A 7,660-nucleotide genomic window follows, 5' to 3' on the forward strand; every position below is an offset into this window, starting at 1 on the left:
CTAGACTGCCACAAGAAATTCCAGCTTTAGTTCTTGTGCAGGACTAAATTTTCAACAGGTTATACTGGGAAAAGTGGAAACTTTAGAACAAAGCTGAGTGAACAGTATTTCCTAGTCTGTGGACAAACGTGGGGGATTTCATTACTTCCAAATGCCCAATTTTTCTACTAAGAGAGGATAAACGCTTTCAATTACGTGAATTCCCATCAGGCAGACAACAATAGCATGGACATGATTCTATAGCTCTTGAGCAATAAAAAGTATATCACAGACGGAGAATGGGACAAAGAGAAACAGCTCTGCCTCCGTAATAAGGTAGAGAGTGAGGATCGTTATCCGCAAAATACTCCCGAGGCACATTAACTGAAAATTTTAAGCAAATAAGTGGTACACTATTTCTCAGTGATTTACAAGACTTCCGTAGAAAATTCTAGTATAATCCATGCTGCTGGTGCATATCTGATGTCTCTAACTGATTCAGGTGCTTTCTTTGTATTTCTTCTTCTTTTTTTTCTTTTTTTTTTTCTTTTTTGCCCTTCAAACTTTTCCCTCTCTGATCTGAACACTTTCACTTTCTTCTCTTTTTGCTCAGAAACAACCGAAATAGGCAACCTGATCATCTTCAGATCGAATTTGAGGTGCAGAGAGACTTCTAGACTCTTCATCTCTCTAACCTTTTTTTGCCTCCCATTATGACAGAATCTTTGCGAAAAAAATAGACTCAATCTGATTTATAATAGCAAAATTATATACATAACTAATCAATGATATCAAAAACACTGATGCAAGAGGAAGGAGATATGGGGATATATGTATATGTATAGCTTTTATATGTATAGCTTTTTTATGTATTCACTTTGTTATAAAGCAGAAGCTAACACACTGTTGTAAAGCAATTATACTCCAATAAAGATGTTAAAAAAAATAAGTCTGAGACTATCTATTTTGGTTTAATTCTTCTTTGCTTTGTACATATTAACTTAATCATGCACCCCATCACCTCTTGGAAAGAATTGGTCAATTTTAAGATTCCTCTTCAGATAGTTTAATTTTAACCTTTTTCACTTATATTTATCAATTATATTTGATTATTTATATTAAATTAAATATTACAGTTAAATTATATATTAGTTACAGTTATATATCAATTATATTTAATAACTGAACTGTTATAAAACAGTCAAAATTATGTCTGTCTTTGTTACCGATAATTAAAATTTTAATGCTGCATAATAAATATTTCTAGAGTGTTTTACCCTAATTTAATAAATATTTATAATGAAATCTCTTCCAAACAAAATAAAGAGTTTTTTTCCATTTTAACTGCATTAACACTCTCAGTTCAGCTCTTAGAAAAGTGTAGCAAGTGTTGTGTAATATTTTCTGACTTATAAATGAAAAGTTAAGAGCACATAATGTTGAAGTGACTTGTCCTGGATCTACTAGAATGTCACCACATAAGTTAGGTTCACAAATCATCAGAATTGGCTTTTGAGGCAAAGAATTTCCATCTTAACTCACCTATCTTTCCCCTATCCTTGTACCCTTCTATTTTATCCAGGTTAATACAACCTGACTTATACCACCTATCTTCAGTGTTTTTCTTTAAAACTTTTCCATAGATCATCATGCCGTCATATCTTATCAAGATCTTACTTTCCTATTGTTCAAAGAAGTCTTAAAAGCTCATTTTCTCTGAAGCTTATTGATTGATGGGAATGTAGACATAAATAGCCAACTCTTGATTTGACATCTTCATGTGGACATTTTATAAGAACCTTGTTATGCACTGAATGTTGTGTTCCCTGAAAGTTCATATTTTGAAGTCCTACCTGGCAATGTGATGACATTTGGAAGTGGAGTCTTTGGGAAGTAATAAAGGTGAGGTCATAAGGGTGGTGTCCTCATGAAGGGATCAGTGCCCTTATAAGAAGAGGAAGCACACAAAGAAGAGGTCACATAAGGACAAAGAGAGGTTGTGGCCATCAGCAAGCAAGGAAGAGGGCTTCACCAAGAACCAAATATGCCAGAACCTTGATCTTGGACTTCCTGGCCTCCAGAACCATCCAAAAAATATCTATTGTTTAACCACCCAGTCTATGGTACTTTACTATAAGCGCCTGAGATGACAGAGACAAACCTCAAACTTGGTTGTTGTCCCAGACTGAACACCTAATCTACCCTCTGCCTGTCTCAAACTATTTTCCCTTCAGTGTTCTCTATATGACTATGTGCCCCCCCCACATTCCATTACTTTCAACCTAGAAATGCACTGTCCATTCAATCAATCACCAAGCCTGTCAATTATAGATCCTAAATGCTCCCTGTCATTCTGTTACTCACAATTTCAACTGCCATTATGGCAACCCATAGGAGAAATAAAGATGGTATCTATGCAACAGTGTATGTTAAGAACTATATATTGATGGGGCTATTATTAGTACAAGTGCTGCTAAATGAATTAACCTGTTGGCTTAGGCTGTTTGGAATTGTCCATTTAAATGTTGGGGAAAATCTACCCCAAACTAAGAGTTTAAGTCTGGGTAATTTATGCTGAGCTGTTCCTTCTGATAGCAATTAGCCAGAGTTCAACCACTTCTTGGCAAAACATCTAGTCAAGAAAAATAAATTTGTGACACCAGTACCAAAAAAGTGGGCTTGTCTTCTATTTCCTATAACAAGATGGAATGTGTTATTTACATGGCAGTTATACTAAGTGCTCAAGTATAAACTTAAGAAGAAGTCAGTACAATCCTATCTGATACCACAGAAAACATGGACTTATTGGTCTACTAGATTATAAGCTTTGCAATATCAAAGACCTTGACTTTTTGTCCATTGCATCATTAGCAGTTAACACCAGGCATAGCATGTAATTACAGCTCAGTAAATATTTTCTGAATGCATGCATAGCTCTGTTGTCTCTTCATTTTACGGTTATATTGTGAGGCAAAATCCAAAGGATCAATAATAGTTCGAAATCAAGGCAATAGTTTGAATCACAATTATTTCTAGCTATGAAATTAAATGCTATTGAAAAAAATCAATGGCATTGAGAATGGATTTAAGTTTTCTGGATGAATTTTTCAAGTTGATAAACTTCATGTAACATGGCAAGTAGGGATTAATGTTTCCAAAACTTACGTTTTCTTCACAGTGGAAACTGCTGGTGCCAACCCAAAATCCATTTCCTTCACTTTAATGGAATCCCAATTTAAATCGTGCATCCCCCCGCAACCTCACCACCAACAATCCCAGCTTCAGAGGGAGATTCCAATTAATCCAACGTAGTCCACTGGTCAAAGGGTGAGTACACCACTTAAATTGAAGGGAAACAACTAACAACTAATGCTCAAAATACTAATCAGTCTTTAATGTTACTGAGGGAAGGATTTACAATTTTAAGATAAACTTGATCTTGCTTTTTATTTATACTGAGAAAACTATCCCTATAAGAGTAGTAGAGAAAGTAGATATTGAAAGAATGAACATGTATTCATTTTTTTCCTTATTCAACAAATATTTATTCAACCAGTTCCTGTTTATGTACCTTATAAACTATTTCATTTGATACCCACAAAAACTCTATGAAGTAAAAACCATTAACCATGTTTTAGAAAAGGAAACTAAACTTATAGAAGTTAACTTGACTTAATATCATGGAATCCCTAGGAACCAGGACCAGATCCTGCAACCATCTAACTTCAAAACCCAACTACTCCCCGTAGCCCTGCATTGCCCTCCATAATTAGGTTTGGCAAAAATTGGGTCTAATACCAAATTTGGAAAGCTGACAGTAAAAATGGTATATATCCATTTATACAGTGTGTGTACAGCACTGTAAACTGGTAAAGACATTTTGGAAATAATAAATGGTAAGAGTATACACACGTGTGCATGCATACACACATACACATTTATATCTACCTAATGTATCCATGTATATTCTTAGATATAGCAATCTTATTCCTGCGAATTTGTCCTCAGAAAATAGTTCAGTAGAAGGGAAAAGTATGTAGATGCTTTTCGGAGGAGTAGTTATTATCTTTTAAATTGGAGGAAATTTTTCAAATTCTAAAATTAATAAAATAGTTGAAAAACTTCTGGGGTGAAATGTTATAATAAGTTATTATGCATACATAGCAAGTAATTATTAACACTGTAGAAACATTGGAAAGGTTTTTTTAATACCATTGTAAGTCAAAGAGCATAAGGCAAATCATGTCTTCTATTTTAAAATAAAACATAAATGCATATGAACAGACCAGAGTGGAATCCACACACACACACACACACACACACACACACACAAAAATTAAACTAGATCATGATTAACATGGTGGGATTTTGCATAGGTTTAAATTCTTTATTCTTTTGTGCTGTTTATACCTAAACTTCTTTTATTTATATGTGATCTACTATTACAAATAGATTTTAAACAATTTGGGAGTCAAACCATTTTCTGGAAACTTAAAAGTTCCTAGTAACTAGCTGATCATACTTTAGCTTGGAAACATAATTGGCCCTCATCAAAGGGATCCCCAGTGGGCTATAGAGTTCAATCATTCATCATCAATAGAAATTTACATCTTTTAAGTCCTCTAGAAATAGCAACAACTGAGAAAAATACACTAAAACAGTGTTCAGCATTGCACCTGAGAGATGAGCCCAAAACCTTTCACTGGTATTTATTTTAAGACATGTTTTGAATAGACAGATTACTTATACAAAGATCTAACCTCAATAAGGTTGGGGTAGCTTCAACTGGATTTTATTTGCTGTGGAGCCCTGACAAATATATGAGGGTTTTTTGGTTTTGGATGTCTCTTTTCCTACCAGTGTACAGTACCTGATTTCTAAGGCAAATGACAATCAGACAGGTTTCAACAAATCTAGCGTCTGAAGACATCAAAATGATAATTTTAAATTATAGGATCTTTAACTTCCTCATTGCCATAACCTTACTGGTGTGTGTGTGTGTGTGTGTGTGTGTGTGTGTGTGTGTAAATACAGTGGGCACACACATGCAGTCAGAGTCAAGACCAGGGATACTGAAGATCAGAATACATTTAATAGTAAATCATCACTTCTAAAGGGTGTAAAATGACTGTAATGGTTGCTCCTCGGTAAGAAATGAAAGTAAATATTTCCTTAGATTTCCAGAGGCTGCCATTCAATACTATAAGCTTTTGTTAATAAACAAATTTGATCAGATCTTTTCTTCTGGGGTTCAAGAAGCCATGCTTGGAGAGATGCCTTGTGCAAATAAACTTGAAAGACCAGATTTTCCAATGAAGTCTTGGCAAAACTATTGACAATTCAGACATTCAAATCTACCCAAACATGCAAGAGGATAACAAGATAATAAAATGTTCCAGAATCTGCAGGATTGGGATGCAAATTAATAGTTGTATCCATACATTAAAGCACACTAATGTACTCTTCTTAGGAAAAATGGATCAAAATATGGAGAACTATGTTCTTTCCACATGGCTCAGAATCTCCTAGACTTAAACTCTGATGTTAACTAGAATACCAGTGACCAACCCAGCTTGTCACTACCTAAGGTTCTTTGATAAATAGAAAAGCACAAGGCAAACAAAAGTTTGGACCATCCTCCTTGGTTTTATAAGAGTCAGGCTGGGGTGGAGTCAAGACGGCAGTGTGGGAAGACACGGAGTTAGCATCTCCCTACAGCTAGGGCACCTGCTGGCCGCTGGTGAAGGACTCTGACGCCCAAGGTGATGGGAGGAAAACCAAAGTGAACCAGTGGCTTGTGGGATCTTGGTTCTTGAGACCGGAGTTGGGCCGAAGCTCCTGAGGTGGGAGCTCTGAGTCCGAATCACTGGACTGACAGAGAACCTCAGACCCCAGGGAATATTCATCGGAGTGAGGTCTCACAAAGTTACTTATCTCAGCACCAAGACCCAGCTCTACCCAGCAGCCTACAAACCTCAGTGTTGGAAGCCTCAGGCCAAACAACCAATAAGACAGGAACACAATCCCACTCATAAAAAATTTTTTTTTAAATGAGATGGCAAAAAAATATGTCACAGATGAAGGAGCAAGGTAAAAACTTACAAGACCAAATAAGTGAAGAGGAAATAGGCAATCTACCTGAAAAAGAATTCAGAGTAATGATAGTAAAGATGATCCAGAATCTCAGAAATAGAATGGAGGCATGGATTGAGAAAATACAAGAAATGGTTAACAAAGATTTAGAAGAATCAAAGAACAAACAAACAGATATGAAAAACATAATAACTGAAATGAAAAATACACTAGAAGGAATCAATAACAGAATAACTGAGGTAGAAGAACAAATAAGTGAGCTGGAAGACAAAATGGTGGAAATAACTGCTGAGGAGCAGAAAAAAGAAAAAAAATGAAAAGAATTGAAGACAACCTCAGAGACTTCTGGGACTACACTAAACACACCAACATTCGAATTAGAGGGGTCCCAGATAAAGAAGAGAAAAAGAAAGGGACTGAGAAAATATTTGAAGAGATTATAGTTGAAAACTTCTCTAACATGGGAAAGGAAATAGTCACCCAAGTCCAGGAAGCACAGAGAGTCCCATACAGGATAAACTCTAGGAAAAACACACCAAGACACATATTAACCAAACTAACAAAAATTAAATTCAAAGAAAAAATATTAAAAGCAGCAAGGGAAAAACAAAAAATAACATACAAAGGAATCCCCATAAGGTTATCACTTGATTTTTTCAGTGGAAACTGAAGGCAAGAAGGGAGTGGCAGCAAATACTTAAAGTGATGAAAGAGAAAAACCTACAACCAAGACTGCTCTACCCAGCAAGGATCTCATTCAGATTCAATGGAGAAGTCAAAAGCTTTTCAGACAAGCAAAAGCCAAGAGAATTCAACACCACCAAACCAGCTTTACAACAAATTCATATCAGATAAAATAGACTTTAAAATAAAGGATGTTATAAGAGACAAGGAAGGACACTACATAATGACCAAGGGATCAGTCCAAGAAGAAGATATAAGATATATATATAAGATATAAGATAAATATATAAGATATATAATTGTAAATATTTATGCACCCAAGATAGAAGCACCTCAATACAGAAGGCAAATGCTAACAACCATGAAAGGAGAAATCAACAGTAACACAATAATAGTAGGGGACTTTAACACCCCACTCACACCAATGGACAGATCATCCAAACAGAAAATAAATAAGGAAACACAGGCTTTAAATGACACAATTGAGCAGACACAATGCTATGAGATTGGAAATCAATTACAGGAAAAAAAAACTGTAAAAAACACAAACATGGAGGCTAAACAGTGTACTACTAAATAACCGAGAGATCACTGAAAAAAATCAAAGAAGAAATAAAAAAATACATAGAAACAAATGACAACAAAAACTCATTGACCCAAAACCTATAGGACACAGCAAAAGCACTTCTAAGAGGGAAGTTTATAGCAATACAATCTCACCTCAAGAAACAAGAAAAATCTCAAATAAACAATCTAACCCTACACTTAAAACAACTAGAGAAAGAAGAACAAAGAAAACCCAAAATCAGTAGAAGGAAAGAAATCATAAAGATCAGAGCAGAAATAAATGAAATAGAAATGAAGAAAACAATAGCAAAAATCAATAAAACTAAAAGCTGGTTCT

This window comes from Physeter macrocephalus, chromosome 10, assembly GCF_002837175.3.
Source record: "Physeter macrocephalus isolate SW-GA chromosome 10, ASM283717v5, whole genome shotgun sequence".
In the NCBI taxonomy this organism is placed as follows: domain Eukaryota; kingdom Metazoa; phylum Chordata; class Mammalia; order Artiodactyla; family Physeteridae; genus Physeter; species Physeter macrocephalus.